Source organism: Coturnix japonica, chromosome 1 (genome assembly GCF_054131305.1).
Source record: "Coturnix japonica strain WE chromosome 1, WE-NBRP24, whole genome shotgun sequence".
NCBI classification, from domain to species: Eukaryota; Metazoa; Chordata; class Aves; order Galliformes; family Phasianidae; genus Coturnix; species Coturnix japonica.
Genome location: NC_140663.1, coordinates 91,654,102 through 91,671,310, shown reverse-complemented (window position 1 = coordinate 91,671,310; position 17,209 = coordinate 91,654,102). Strand labels below are relative to the sequence as shown.

The following is a 17,209-nucleotide window of genomic DNA, read 5'->3' as shown; positions in this document are numbered from 1 at the left end:
CAACATAAGGCAGAAAGTTAGTTCCACTAAATCCACAGGATAAAAACAAAAATCGCTGAAGTGGCTAAATGAAGCCAGAATGTATTTTTTGTATACATTTGTAACGCTTTCAGAATCTGAGGATTGGATACTTATAGTATACCAACAACTCAACAGGATGAGGAAGGATGGTCAAGATGGAAAAATAGTTAGTCAAGAAAAAGGAAATCATGTGCCAAATACCATCACAGGCAAAACAGAGCCAACTTGGGAAAAAAGAACGCATTTTATTGCCCATTAAAACATACAGCAGAGTGAAGAGAAAGACTAAAACTAAAACACATTCTCATCCACTTCTCTTCTTTCCGTGTTCAGTCTCACTCCTTCATCCCTGATTCCTCTTCTTCCAGGCTTAGGTAGATCTAAAACTGATGTTTCCCAGAGCTATAAATCAGAAGTTATTGTTCAAAAACAATGATGCAATTATTACTTTTAGTTGTCTATTCTCTTGTTCAGATGACAATAGCTCTGAGCATATCTAAAATGCATAAGTTGTTCAGAGGTTATGGAGAATGAAGGAGGCTGAGCACTGGCTTTGAATTTCAGCAGATGGAATTGCATTTCTTACATAAGAAATACCTGAAAATCCAGAAAAGAAATAAATAAATAAGTTAATATTAGAGCAAGTTGGGTGATTACTTATACTGTAAGGGACTGTTCTGGTCCCAATTGGTCATCTTGATTTACAATTGAATGATCAATTTTCAATGGCATAAACTAATATTGTTAATGCAAACCATAACCAAAACCATAACCAAAACCAAAATCAATCAAAAAACTTATCTATTTCATTCCTAATCTTTCTCCTCTCTGTCTTTTTTTCATTATACCATTACAAATTTCTATGGGTTCAACCACTTTAAAATCAAGAAAAATAAAATGGATTAATTTGAATTTGATCATGCTTGCAGCTATACCAGACTGGCATAGCAGTGAGATAAGCATGAACTCTTTCTTCAGCATCACTGTCTTCAAGTTCTGTGAACCTCTACTAAAGTGCTGGGACTCTTGGAAGGAGAGAGAGGAGAAATGTGGTACAACAAGCACACTAACAATAATTATGCATAAAGATTATTTCATTAATTAATATTACTTCTACAGAGGCTGGAAATATTTCCCTTTTTAATGACATCTACATATTCTCTCTTTAAATGATACAAAGGTATGGCAATGTAATGCACAATAATCACACTGTTATGTAAGAACTACACTGATACTTTGATAATCAATTTTAGTCTGTCTGCATTGTTACAGTATGGACATCTTGTGAGATGGGAAGGCAAGAGCATCATTATACCAGAAATATATAAATACTTCAAAAAATATTTTTAATATGCATGAAATATTTGGATAAGTTCTAGATTTTAAGTCCTGAGTGATCTTTAGTAAGGATGACTAAGGACCACATCTGCAAAAGAAACTATACACTGCAACTGTGAATGCATAGAAACTGTTATATTACCGTAAGTCTGATATCTGTCGTGATCCACAGCCCCAGATGAGCACCGAGCCACACGTAGGACATCTTATGTGTATTAAATTCCTTGAACAAAGCAACAAAAATAACTGTAGCAACCTTGAACAAGCCACAAAAGCCAGCATTCTTCGTGAACCTAATCTACACAGTAACACTGTACACAACACTCAGTGTACGCTAAATACAACAAAAAGGAAATGACTCTTCTGAATAGGTTGACTCTAATATTTGCTAGGGTCTTGTGCAAAGTGAAATATTACTGAACAGTGTGCAGTACACAAGTTTTTGATGCAATTATGACATGAGCAAAATGAGTGAGCCAGATATAGACTATTCTCCCTCTTTACTGTTTTTCTCCTTACAGTTTCCATTTGGTGTTGAAATAATGAAGATGAAATAGTTTTTTAAAAATCTCATTTTCTTATTAATAGTCAGGATACATACACACACACATCCCCCACCATCCTATAAAAATAAGTAAGTAAATAAATAAAAAATGTAGCAGTAGGTAGTTATGGGAGTTATCATTTATCCTAAAGTACAGAGCTAGAAAAGAAATTCTAGCACTTTCCATTCCTTATATCACCTACTCAATTCCTTCTTATTTGAAAAATCAATTGCTGAATACACACAAAGGGTTTTTATTCCTCCCTCTTATCCACTCTTACCGAAGGGGAGGACTGAAAACTTCCTATTTAGTATGGAAGCCCCAACCAACAGATTATAAATTCTTCTAACAAGAAGTCATTACTCCTGTCCTAATTCATTTTTGCATAAAGGAATTAATGGTTCAGTGAACCAGAAAGGACAAACAGACTAGAAAGGGAACATACCAATCACTTAGAAGGGAGACCTTGATTCCATTTTCAGCTTCAAAGGCCTTCATAAAAATTCTGTGAATAATATCAAGTGCAGAAACAGTCTTTAACAGAAGGTCTACAAGATACTCTGTGGTGGGAACAGTAATACTTAAAAAGAATAACTAGCCTTACCAGTTAAAATTAACTATTTATCCATTGTTCTTGCCTCAAAGATTATAATCTGTTTTGATTTGTTTTGCTGAAGATTTCTATCACTTTTAAAAGAGCTGTCCTTCAGGATATAACCAATTAAAAATAAATAAATAAATAAATAAATAAATAAATAAAGATTTCATAGTTAGTGATGCACAATTTGAAGTCATATCTATTAAAGAGGCATGTAAAAACAGTCATGAATTCTTTTTTGAATAAAGTCAGCAAAACTTCCAGGAGAGAGACTGTAATCTTTATGTTGGTGAATCCAGAAAAGGTTATAGAAAACCCCAAATGAAGAGAGAACTTGTTTAAAGCCATCTATGTATGTGAAAACTACAGAAAGTATTTCTATCCATCAATTAATGTGAAAAATTACTTGTGTAACTAAGAAGTAACCCCTACTTTTGAGTTTAAACTTGTTTTTTAATCCTATAAGTTTTGTCTTGATTCTGGATGCTCACTTCTTGTCAGCATGATCTAGGCAACACAGACCTGTTATCAGCATGGTCCTGGGCAGTGTGATCTAGGTGTCCCAAATCGAGTAGGGGAGTTAGACCAGACAGTCTGTGGAGGTCACCTCAACAAGTCTGTGATTTTCTGATCTGCAGATACTTAGCCTCTGAGGCAGGAGCTGGAAAATGCAGGCATATGAATTACAGCTTGTTTCTGAGCAATTTGACTGTAAATGTTTCTGAGAAATGGAAAAGATAAATATTGGTAGAAAAATGAGGGAAAAAAAAAAAAAGAATGAAGAGAACATACATGTGAATAATAAAGAAACAATAAGAAAATGTAACAATTTAAAGGCCTTTTTACCTTGTGGTATTCAAAGTACAAATACCTTCAACTGAAAGAAATTGACTAAAGAAAGCGATTTAGCAGTTTCACAGTAGTTTACAAAAATCTATCTTATTTGTGAGTACAATACTAATGCTTCTTTAAAAGTGCTATTGTTAGAAAAAGTTTGTCTGATAAGGTGAGATTCACATTTCTCCAGGGTGTTTATAGATCCTTGATCATATATATATATGGTAACAGCATTTCTGAAGCACCAGAACTGTAATTTGTTAAGTATCAGACACAGTAGAAACTTTAATAGTCAAACCAACTTCAAAATTAACAAAATTGAAAGAAGTTACAAGGAACTGAAAGAAGGGGTTCTGGTTACTTTTGTTTCATTTTAGAGTTATTTATATATGCTTGATACTTATATAATAGCATTCTACTACTTTTGTTATTTGAGAGCAAGGAATTCAATTCTGAATTAAGGGAGATGATGTCTGAATGTTTTCTCTCGTGTTCAATTTAGAAATCAATCAATTAGAATACATGCTGAAGTGGTAGCTTGTTTTCGTATTCAGAGTGTTTATTCTCAATATGCTTGAAGTTAAGAAGTCATTTGGTTTGTGCATCTACTATTTACCCTGCCACTATGTTGGGCTCATTTTTAGAAATGAGGGACTTCTTAAAGTTAACTGAGAAAACTGGTTCATTGTGTATGTACTACTAAGCAGACTATCAGGTATTAATAACAGGGAGCTCATTTCATGGCAATGAGAAAAATCAAATATCCTTTCTGAAGTTAAGTCGTGTTTCTTCTTGTTGTTGCTTATTATTATGAATCAGGACACATCTTTGTTTCATTGTGAAAGCTGACCCTCTACAATTTTTAGTTTTATTTTTGGATGTTGCACTCTGTTTTACAATTATATGAATTTTCAATGATGTTTATTACAAATTTTTCTCAGTAAGTAGCAGTCATCTCAAGTGGTCAGGAAAACATCTCTGATTTCATTATTATTTGAATAAGAACACTAGAACACCACAAAAAGGAACAATATAAAATCAAGTTTTAGAATAACCAAGTGAGAGCAGTGTGCTTTTCAACCACCTGCTTCCATATTTGTTAGATCATGTGTTTTTTTCCTATTTTTCTTCCTACACATTATGTATTCTCAATAAAAACTTGCTAATATTTTGTTTCTAGGTTTAAAATGTACCTTTGTACTTGACATAGGCATTTTTCATGACGAGATTGCTTCATTATCAGAAAACAGAAATGTAATAATTTTGCAGTGTTAGTATTTTGTACAGTTTTCATTGAGAAGTTGTTAGGATTACCTTCATTCTGGAAAATTAATCACATTTCTGTGAACATTACACTATTTCTTTGCTAACCTTTTATAATTAATGTTATGGGCTTTGAAGTTGCCTATTACTTCTGTGATGGCTGAGAGTCACCTCAGTGAGAAAGAAAGAAAACATAATTATGAACACAGTTCTGCAAAAAAGCAATGTAGCACTTTGAGGTTCAGTACCATGGAAATAATAAAGTATTTTATTCCATGGAACAATACAATTTTTTCAAGCAGCAGGATTCTTTGCATATTTGTTTCATTTATCTTCTTTAGCTAAAAATGAGTGTTTCAGTATTAAGGCACTGAACTGAACCTACTGCATAAGTTCATATTGGGCAGAAATCATACAAATATTGATTGGAAGTGGAGATGCCAAAATCTTATTTCACATAAAGTGTGACCTTTTTATGTGAAAGTATCATCAGAGAATTTTTTTCAAACATATTTGCACTAATGAGACACACTGAACATGCATGTATTGGTTGTAGCTATCCTATAAAAAAGAAAAAACATTATTCTTTATATTCTTATTCTTTTTCAATATTTTGAAATACATTACATTGCACTTTGCAGTTGTTTTGAAATCAGATGTCAAGAAAGGAGCTGGAGATGCCAGATGGTCTGTTACTCTACTCTGGAATAGTGTTATATGTAAAGCAGTTCCAGAAGACACTTATCTAACCTGTTGACAGAGATTCAGTAGTTCACGGTGCTTTTCTGTCTGAGCTGTGCTGTAACATTTCTGTTGCAATTTAATGACAGTATTTCATGTGTTATCCTATACTATGTGATGCTATGCTATGCTGTGCTAAGCTATGGACCCCTTTTATACATTTCAAGTTGTGAAGTACTCCCTCTTCTTTTGAATTACAGTTCGAAAGTGTATAGTGTTCAGAGCCAAATTTATTATTTTTAGAGGCAAAATTACTTTCTGTCCTCATACTAGCCTCAGCTTTTGTCTGTAGCTGTGTCACTGTGAATTTAATATCATAGGCTAAATACGCCCACGGCTGTGCTATGTGCCTTCCCCACAGAATTTATTTTTTCAGAAAATACTTATCAAGGTACCTGGGTATATACATTCAGGATTGAGACATCTGCAACCTTGCATGTGAGCTTACTGAAAGTAAGCATGAATAGATTTAATAAAAATAAATAAATAATAATAGTTTAAGTTAAGTGAACATCAGTAATAACTTGATATAATTCTCATTACTTTGTACAGGAAAAAAAAAAAAAAAGGAAAAAAGAAAAAAAAAACAAACAACAACAACAACCAAAACCAAACCAAACCAAAACCAAAAAAAAATGATTTAGCCCTTGCAAAGGGAGAGCTAGTTAAATTTAGATTGGTGTAGGTTATCAACTCACTTTCAAAGACACATTTGGTTCCACCTGAAATTCTCATCTTAATGCTGCTCCACTTTGGATCTGTGATTAAACATGGAAACTAGTTCAGGGTGTCCTAAACACAGTGCAAGGTTTTTACTCTCTCCTTCATTCAAACAAATTTTAAATATATTAAATAAGTTAAACAGATAAACAGTACTGTCTCATACTCTAATACTTGAGCACTTTACTTGCATGAGGAAGCAACTAGAATGAACTCTGATCATGTAATTCATCCCTCCTCCTAAAAAACAGATAAAAGACTTTGCTCTAGCAAGTGTAAGTGGAGATCTCCAACATCACACTCTGATAGTAATGACAGCAGATGTGTTCAGAGAAAAGATTAGTAGCCCATGTCCATCTTACTCCCGAGGGCATGCCAGATCAAAGGAAAGAGAGAAACAACTTTCTAAGCATGCTGCATGGAAGACTCATATTTCCTCACTTCTTAATCTTTACAGAAGATAAGAAAAGATTTACAGTACAGAGAATCTTAAAGCAAGATTCCAAAACATAAACAAATCACTGTTTGGATGGCAGAAGGAGAACTTAAATATGGAGGAAGAAGTCACAGATTTCTCTGTTTAAGTTATCCTGACTACTAGTTATGTAGTGAATTAGTGTTCATTGTTTTTTTAAGCCAGATGATGCCTTTTTTCTTGAAAATATGATTGGCGACTTGAAATTTGTGTGAAGACTGAGCCCTTATACTTTTTAACTTCATTAAAAAAGAGGTAGTTAAAAAAATCTTCTTACTTAAACAGATGAGAGCTACCACATTGTCTAGCACTTTAACAGTTGTCTCAGTGGAAAACTGCCATAAAATTGTCTGGAAAGGATTTTTATTTTTAATTTTATTTTACTTATTTATTTATTTTTTAATGGAGTCTAATGTGCCATTCATAAACCGGAAGGAACAAGCGTCTTCAGAAAATGCATTATTGAGCTGCTTCTACTCTTCACGGAGTAGCTGTAATAACTTAGCTTTCAGCATTTCATCTGAGGTGTTCACCGATAGCACTCCTCCCTTTCTCTATCATGGCTTATTGACAATTTAGTGCCATCCTCCTCACACAGTCCTTCCTATTGTTCTGCAGCAGAGTACATTATCTAGCAAATCTCTGCTCCTCTTTCTGTAGGTCCTTAACTCCAAGCAGTTAGTTCCAGTTGGCATTGTATTCCTACTTAATTCCTTTGGCCAGGAGATGAATGGAAATACACTCTGCTGTTTTATCTCCTTAGAATACCTCATAAAATTAGTTTTAGAATTGTAGATTCTCACTTTAGCAGCTTTCACCACCAGCTTAAGGAACTGAGAAATATATTTGCTTAAATCTTGATTACAGGTGAGCGTATCTTTGAAGGGTATATGAAAAGATATACTGAAAACAATCACTTTATTAGAGCAGAAGTACTATTTGTAATATCAGGAAAGTTGTTTTTGAGAGAATACATTAAAGGACTATGGCAGAAGAGTTAGTTGTTTTTTGTAGAAGTTACTAGTATTATGTTCAGAATTCAGGAATATGTGTCTGAAAACATATATAACTCATTGAAGTACTTGGTCATTTGTACTACTTTTTTTGGAAGGTTCCACTTTGCTGATGTCACATCTTTGTTGAGAATCTTTGAAAAACACTTACTTGACTCATTTTGCTCACTGTTTGCTTCCAAGTATAAGAAAGCAACTATCAGGAGTTTTCTATATCAAGATACATGTACATTTGTAAAGAACTAAAAGAGATCACTGTTGGTTTTTTTTGGTTTTTTTTTCTTTGGTTTTTTATAAATAAATATTACTATTACTATAAATAGTAATAGTTGACTTAGTGGTAGATTCAACTATTCAACTCAACTGGATGAATTCTTCATGCAAACTGTGTCTTTCTGGAATATTTATTTCAGTTGTTTTATTTCAATTTAAATGTGAAGCAAAAACGCATTTATGCAAACTGTCTCCAGAAATGTTGCATGTTCTGAATTCACAGCATACTAGATAAAGTACAGAATGCTTCATTTAAGAAAGAAAGTGACCATAATTGGAGTTAATAAGGTACTGCAGTTCTAATTGCAATTCTATTTCAAACCATATGATGATCTGAATGAACGAGCCCTTAGAGCTTATCTTAATAAAGCTATGATAACTTCAATAACTCTCATTTCTGATTCTCAGTTATAGCAAATAAAAACAGAAAGTGAACAGTGATTAAACTTTGATTAATTAGAGGCCAGTAACTATATATTTTCAGCTTATTATCTATCTTATTATTTCACTTTCCAGGTCATGCTTATGACTTTTTTTTTTTTTTTTTTTTTTTTTTTTTCTCTCTCTCTATTCTTCTCATTTTCTTAAAATTTCCTTTACAGGTCAAGATATGTCTTTCTTTTTCCTTTATTTTATTTTATTTTATTTTATTTTATTTTATTTTATTTTATTTTATTTTATTTTATTTTATTTTATTTTATTTTATTTTATTTTTTAATTTTTTTTTATTTTTTTAAATCTACCAGTGCGTTGTTACAAATTATTATTGGATACAATTTTTATCAAAGACAAAATGCAAAAGCTGAGAAGTTTATTAAGGAATAGGAACAGTCACTCATTTGCTTGAATTTGTGAGAAGAGTAAAAGTTGTTTTCTGACTGACTTTCAAACAGTTCCAGGTTTAAAAAGAGTGTGTTTCAGCTAAACACTGAAAATTAAAAGCAAATAAAAAGATATTGTTGTATATTGTAATCTGTACTTTTTCTACAGGGTTCATAATAATATACTTAGGAAGGAAGAATAATACAGAAGAGACTGCACATCAGCTGAATTTAAGTGATTTTACTTTTTTGTTGATCCAGCTTGTCACAGCAAAGGTAAACTGATAAAAAGACAGCTTTACTCTGTTATAATCTTTAGACATAGAGATTATTTTGCATCTCATATTCACATCCTAACAGATGGACCTCGTGGAAATCCCATATGACAAAGCAGACAGCTCATTTTCCAAAATTTTTCTTTGCATTAGTCATTCACTACTTCTTAGGACACCAAGGGCTAATTAGTCTGTCTTGAGTTTACATCTGCTAAAACATCATGTGCAACTATGTTCATCCAAGGGATGATACGTCCTTCCTATCTCTCCTGGACCTTTCAGTACTCAAAAAAACATCGGCATAAAAGAACATGATGGTCCTGGGTACTACACTAGGAACTGTATGTCCCAGTAAGCATATTTCAAAAAAGCCACTGCAGGCATGCTTGCTTGCATTATTTGCAAGTATTTGTTTTTGAATGTCACCGCAGTTATCCACAATTTTTAAACTATAAGTAAAACAACTGTGACTAAAATTTGTACTTATTGTAGTCAAGAGTACTCTTTTTTTATAGGCAACCATAAATTCTCAGAACGGCAAATGAAAACTACTTTCTATTAATTATTAATTAACTTCTTATTTTTATTTTCAAAATCGCATCTTGAGTTCTCCTAAAACATATAAAAACCACAGAGAAATTCTACCACCTTGTAGAACTATATTTCACTCAGTTATATTTTACAGTAGTTTTAGATTTATTGATAGTATAATCAAAGCACTGAATTTTAACAACACTTAGCCATTAACCAATTTGGAAATTAATAAAGTGATGTAGAGAAATATGTGATGATTAAATAGAGACATATTACAGATTCATCCCTGACAAGATTCACACTAACCTACTAACAAGATATACTAAATCAACGTATGGATGTGAAATGTAAAATATATAAACTCATACACACATTCACATATACACAGAAATCTGTAGATCCAGTAAAATATCTCAGTAACCACAGTCATTAAACAAATATTCATCACTGAAATACATAAGTGAATAGGAAGATGTATCTAAAAATAAAAAGACAGCCCATACTTAAAATCTTCCACTACTCGAATTTAGAGTGAATACAATACATTGGCATTCCTCATCAGATGATAATTTAGGTTGACTCCAGTGGAATGACTTCACCCTGGACTTAGTAGATGGCTTCTAGGATTTTACAGTACCTGGTGGCATCCCAACCCAGAGAAGATGCTGGTCACAGGCCACTGTGATTCAGAAATGCTCAAGGGGTCTTAGTACTTCTGTTTACAGGGTTCAAGACAACTGATTTTGTCAGGTACTGATCTATACCAGCTCCTTTGGACAGTGCAATATTCTGATACCTTCCATAAGTTGCTCAAACACTAGAATTTGCAATATTCACAAATTCTGTACTACCCTCCTTGGGTCACAATCAAGGTGCAGATGTCCCAAGCTGTCAGGAGATGATTGAATCCACAATTGTTTCTAGGTGATAAGAGGAGAAGCAGGAGTCAGACACAATAAGCAGGTGCCTTAATGCTCTGTTCTGCTGCTTTTTCACAATTTACAGTCAAGCAAGAGTGAGTGCCTTCATGTATTGATCCTTTGCTTTTCATCCAAGGAGAAGAATCATACAAAGTGCCAAGATTCCTAATAGGAGGGGGAAAATGAAGAGGGAGGGCAAGTTGCACCACCACACAATTTTTATTAGGAAAAATTTGGCATTTAAGCTCTTTCAATACCTGTTTAAAATTCATTTTACCATTAAATGTATATTTTCAATATATACTCCTCTATTAAATAAGACTTAATTAAAAGATCATAACATGTTCCTTGGGAAGAACCTCTGAAAGTTGTCTAACTCAACTTCAGACAAAAAGTGGAGCAGTGTCCTGCAGTAGATCAGGTATCTTTTACCTTTCTCTTGCTTTGTCCTGGAAACTTCCACTAGTGGATGGCCCATGACCTCATTGAGAGGCTTTTCTTGAAGTTTCCACTCCACAGCCTGTCACCCCTGCCCCCTTCCTTGCATGGGAGTTCATTGCTACTGAAACGAATTTGTCTCCAACATCTTTGTGGTTATTGTCTAGAGAACCATAATGCTGTCAGATAAAAAAGACCAGCTCCCTTCACCTCTCCTCAGAGCCAGTGTGTTCTGACTCCCATCTAGTAGCTTATAGTGGGACCCTAATGAACACGATGTGCACAACTGTATGCAGCATCTTCAGAGCAGCCTTGCCACTCTTGCACAGAGAGGGGAGCATAACTTTCAACAAATACTGTATTGTTGGAAATGCAGCATCAGCACTTAGACCAGGTATATACAATGTAAAAATTCGAATACATATTTGCAGTATCTCAGAAAAATTCAAATCCGACTTCACGAGAATTAAGCTTGTTAAAGCAGAAATCACATCCTCTTCAGAAGAAGAATCTATTTTGGTTCAGTAAATTAGTTATGACCTGTAGACTTATCCACTGGGATAACTGTATTTGATACTGTGAATACTGAGTAACTAAGAAGATACAAACAAAAATCAGATTCTAATATATAAATTCAGCAGCAAACAATGCTAACTACAAATCAAGAAGTAAGGATTCCATTCAGTTTTTCACTGCATCATTTTTAGTTTATACAACTGTTTCATACTGAATTCATAGTAGATGCTATTAATGTTAGCTTCATTGTTAAAGCAGGAAGAAAATAAACATAACTGTCAAACATATTTACCACAGAAATAATCTCAGTAATAAGAAGAATCATAAAATGAATTGAAAAAATAGTAGTCATATTCTGCTATTTTTTTTGCCATTACCTAAAAAAGTCATTTACATTGACACTCTACAGCAAAGTCAACCAAAAAACTCTTGCTTGAAAGTGTTTAATTTTTCTTACAGTTAATCCCAGAATTTTAAAGAAAAGGAAGTATCACCTTTATTCATGTCTATCTTTTCTTTCATGGTTCATTAACTCCTCAAAATAATTTATTTTAAAGTGATTATTTTATTTAGCCTCTCTTTGCAAAATATATAATTAATTGTTATAAATTATTAGTTCAGTGTACTTAATTTAAGGTTAAAATACTGACTCCAGAGACACCAAAAAGACTTCATGAAGTTACATATTGCTGCCTTGAACAGGAGGGTGGATAGTCTATGGCAATGGAATAAAAATATTTTAATCAACTACTCATATTTCACACTAAGCTGATCCACAGGAGATGTAAGAAAAATGTATTAGTTTTGGCAGATTTATATCTGAATATTAATCTCTCTGGATTTGTGGGTTAAATATACCTTTATTTGTCTTAATACAAATGGTCTCCTACCCACAAAGAAGAACTTAAATAACTAAATTCAAATCAACCAGACAATAAGAATGGTAAAAATAGACTAAATATTGCAGGCATTACCAGTACATTATAAGAACATAATTTTCTATGGTCATGGCTTTTCTCATCATGTGAAAAGATGAGGGATAAATATGGGTAAGGTGACTAAATGTGTTCATTGGTGCTACTGTAAAATGTATTTCCTACTTATACAAGCCACATTGCATTTTTTTTTCCTATTTAACTGACTGATCTTCATAGGGTTTTTGTTTTCTTGCAGCTGACAAAAGGCTGTAATGAAAGTGAGCTTGTATTTCTTGACATTATGCCTTTGAAACTTTCTATTCATCAGCATGTTTGAAATACACTACTGTAATTGAAAGTTGTTTTCATAACCTTCTTATCACCTTTGTGTAAAAATATGCATGCTTGATCCTAAGAAGTTATAGCAGCATTCAGTAACACTGATTTGAATTTCAGAATATTGTACAAATATTCATAGCATACTGGACAATCAATCTTTGTCTTTTAAGCTCATAGTTAACAAAATGGACTATTAACAGATATGAACTCATCTTCGTTATTGTCTTTTAGCAGAAGACAATTTTTTGGTTCTTTGTCTCAACAATTTCTATACACACAAATAATATTTTGTCAGCTTTATTTCATTTAACTATAATTGACAGCTGACAACCTTTGTTACAATGTTGTACAGAGCAGAATTACACAAGCTGGATCTGCATCATGAAAGACAGTCAGTCTCTGACTCTCGAGGACAGAAGATTAAATGACATAAAGAACTCATTTTAGAGTGGCAAGTTCTGACTTTGCAATTGCTGTAGAGGACACAGTAAATACAAATAAATAGCATAAATCTAGTTGATTTTGTGTTGTGTATTTTTAGATGTGAATTTTTTTGCTTCTAAATTACATTTTTTTGTTGTTGTTATGGCAAAATATTTCTTTAATTTCTTTAATTTCTTTAATTTAACTTGGGGAATTTTTCCCCAAGTCAAATTTATGTAATTTAGAAGAAAAATTTCTTTCCACAAGTCATGGAAGATGAGCCGACGGGCAAGGAGGCTGGAGTGGCTGAACAGAAATCTTTGGCTGGAACTAAAGAACAAAAGGAAAGTTTATGGTCTCTGGAAGAGTGGGCAAGCTACTTATGATGATTACAGGTACATAGTGAAGCTGTGCAGGGAGAAAATTAGAAAAGCCAAAGCCCAGCTAGAATTGAACTTGGCCAATAAGGTAAAGGACTATAAATATATCCATAAATACATCCACAGCAAGAGGAGGGCTAGGGAGAATCTCCATCCCTTGTTGGACAGTTGGCTGAATATGAGCCAGCAATGTGCCCAGGTGGCCAAGAAGGCCAATGTCATCCTAGCTTGTATCAGGAATTTATCAGTACCTTTTAGGTACTGCCTTCAGACATTTCCAAAGCCTGTTTTACTTCCTTTCCAAAGCAACAAATACTTGATTATCATCAGCAAACCACTAGAGACTTTCTTTCTTTCATTAATACACATATATATTAATGAATACTTCATAGGTCTTTTTATCTATCTGAATTTTGTACAATTAAAACAGAAGCTGCCCACAGAATTTCCCATCACAAATGACATTCTCACACTATGTTACAGCTCCAGTTGAGCTTCTACCTTTCTAATGTAGGTTATTAATATTTGTATTATTATTGCATTTATGCATTATATTTCCTGATGTGGTTCTTAGTCACTCTGGATTGAACTTATCTCTGCTGAAATGAACACAAAAATTGATATATTCAAAATGCAAAGAAAGATTTTCTGAGTTTAACTGCATAGTTTTTATTCATGTATTAAAAACTTAATTAAGTGAATTTGTGAAGAAGTTCATAAAATATGAAGTGGTTAAGTTGCAAGACAATGGCTTAAAAAAAAAAAATAAAAAAAATCCAAACCAAACCAAAAACAAAAACCAAAGGAACTCAAAGAATTTTTCTGTGGGACCTGTCAGGAAATGAAATGCTCTCATTTTTGCACATGATGTGTTTCTAAAGTGATCTCTTTACTTTGATAATACATGAGACCTTATGTGTTGTTTAAGACCATGACATTTAAAGTGCCATCTAATCTGACTACTGTGCTTCTTACTTCCTGTGATATTGCAGATGATGCTAGCAGGCTTGCTTTCCAGATGTCTTTGCTTTTAGTATACACAGCATGGAACTGCCTTCTCACCCATTAGGACCTTGGCTATACTACTATGAAAACTACATATGCCACTGTTAGGAGTTTTGGGGCTGATGTTTTTTTGTTTGTTTGTTTGTTTGCTTGTTTAAATAGTTTGTAAATGTCAAGTTTCAAAATGTATGGATGTTTAAACCAGAACACAAGAAGAATTTCTATTTCTATTTTTATTTATATTTATTTATATTTATTTATTTGTTTGTTTGTTTGCTTGCTTGCTTATTTTTACCAATTGTGACTTTTCTAAATTTTTTACAGGAAGGATTTTAAAAAAAAAATTTGTTATGACTCTCCAGATAAATGATACAGAAGACAACTTACCGATAAAGACAAGTCTCAAAACATTTCAGCTGCAAATTCCAAATGATTCTTAGTTCACATAGAGAAAGCAAAGAAAGTAGTTCCAGATAAATCTTGTCATGAGCAGTATTGTTTTGTATTCAGTGCTTTCACTGTATAAAACAAATTGCACAATTCCTTTGAGAGAAACCCACTTCATTTCCAAGATACAAGTCCTGGGATCTTCAAAATGGTTTGTTCCCCGTCTTTATTTCTGAACAGAAGGAATATTTATGCTCTCCCCAGAAAAACGTTTTCAAATATAATTAACTCAGAACACTCTTCTCTCCTTCTCTTGAAAATATCGGTAAGACTTTCTCCTAAATCAAGCTAATGTTACCATCTGGCACATATCAAATTGTACACTGATTGTGAAAGAACAAGATTATGAACTGTTTATTGCCAACAATGACAGAAAGTTAGAAGTAGATGAAACAGAAAATCAAAAAGCAAGCTTTACTCTAGACAGTGGATTTTAACATAAAACAGAATCTGAAAAAGGTTGTGCTTTTGATTTTCTTCAAGGCAGCATTCGAGAACACTATTAAGTTTAATAATATTAAAAGTTAAAGGAGTTTAAGGAAGCCAGGATGTTCCCTTATATTTTTTGCAGTTACAGCTAGGATCAAGACAGGAGACAGAAATTGTCCTTGTATTCTTCTATCTTTCATAATTCCAACAAAATCAATTTTCAGTTCCTTTATTCAACTGAGAAATCTTAAAATCTCTGGAGAATCTAAATTATTGTGTTACAAAGGACTACAGTTCAAACTGCAAGCACATTTTACTCAGTGGAATAGGAATGTTTTGGTTTCCATCTCAACTTCATGCACTATCACCTTTCATACTTCAGAGATATGTCAAGAACCCTAGGAAAAAAAAGAAATGATTATGTAGTGCTCTTGATTTTTCAAATGTCAAGAGAAAGAAGAAAAGTTTGAATGTATTATTGTGTCTTGCTAGTGCACTTCAGTTGTCCTCCAGACATTGAAGCTTAAGAAAGTGAACAGTTTAACTCACGTCGTCACTGGTTCTCAAGCCTTGTAGGTAAAAGCAAAGGTCAGAGACTGTAAGATCTCAATTTTCTTCTCATGCTAATTGAAATGGGGTTACTGCTAATTAACAAAATGACAGTGCAATTACAAATGGGTTTGCCACTTTCCAACTATATATATACTAATTTATAGCAAATGAAACCCATTATTTTTTATTTTTCTTCTTTTTTTTTAGGCTTCAACAAAAACTTTTAAGGTACATTACTACTAACAAAATGTTCCCTAAGCACACTTGCTGAGATTTTTCAGTGCAAACTTGCATTTTCTGATTTTTCAAATACAATATAAGATCCATTTATATCATATTCCATTTTAGGATTGCCTTTTTCATGGAATTCATAGTATTTGAAGTTTATGAAAAAAAAAAATAAAAAATACCAGTGTTATTGAAACAGTCTGACCAAAATATGATGCTTTCTTAGAAAGCATGAGAACTGGTTAAATTAAATTTCTTCTTTTTGAAACTGAAAGTAAAAGACATTATCACGTATATCACTTATGGTAAGTGGAGGAAAGTAATCATGGAAGAAAGATATTACTGAATTAACTACCTAGAGCAATAACTGAAATAATCAAGAGTCTTAAGTATACATACACACATATATATATTAACCCCTATGAAAAAATTGAAGACATTATTCAAAAATGCACTTGAATCGTCATTTAAGGAACACAATTCCCAAATGGATTCACTGTGAAACTAACCCTACTTCTACTGAATTCAGTGGGAAAAATGAGAAGAAAAGCTTCAACAAATTTTGAGAGGTAACAACATCAAATCAATGCAATTCTTCTAAAAATGTCACATAAAGATGATAAATGGTAGGAAAGGACTATTCAGTTTACATTCCCAGAATGGGAACTGATAGAGGCAACTAGACTGAAAAGTCTTCATGCTAGTTCAGTCAAGTAAAATGCATTTGTGAAAATGTACTCTTCTCAGAACTGTTCCTTGTCTTTTCCTCTCTTCTCCCCTCATTTTTCACTGAATGTGAATATGGATTCTTATACTATTATTTCAGTTCTGTAATAAAAAAGAAAGAAGAAACATAATTTCTGTAATTTTCATCCCTTCATTACGTTCCCACTATAATTTGCAGACCTCAAAACCAGTGAAGCTATGTGAAGGTGAATTTTATTGTTGATACATCTATCTGACTTTAGTTTTGAGTCAAGTATGTCAGTGCCAGGCTCTGCAGAGATTTCTGTGTTTGAGATGCACTGAGTGAATACTATTTAGTTTTCAAAATTTGTTGACATCAAAATTCATAAAAGCTACAGGAGTACTGTAACAGTAACTAATGTAACTAAAATCAAAGTTTTTATGCATGTTATAATTATCTTAGTACGTGTCCTA

The 17,209-nt window shown here is 32.9% G+C and overlaps 1 long non-coding RNA gene across 1 annotated transcript; it reads right to left on the bottom strand.

Annotated features, from left to right (window-relative positions):
• Positions 1-251: 251 nt before the first annotated feature.
• On the bottom strand, positions 252-2,485 carry LOC146762579 (uncharacterized). The gene is made up of 3 exons (XR_014942326.1): positions 2,350-2,485; positions 1,502-1,582; positions 252-618 (listed from the first exon to the last, which is right to left on the bottom strand). It is a non-coding gene; the product is annotated as an uncharacterized LOC146762579 (long non-coding RNA).
• Positions 2,486-17,209: the final 14,724 nt, after the last annotated feature.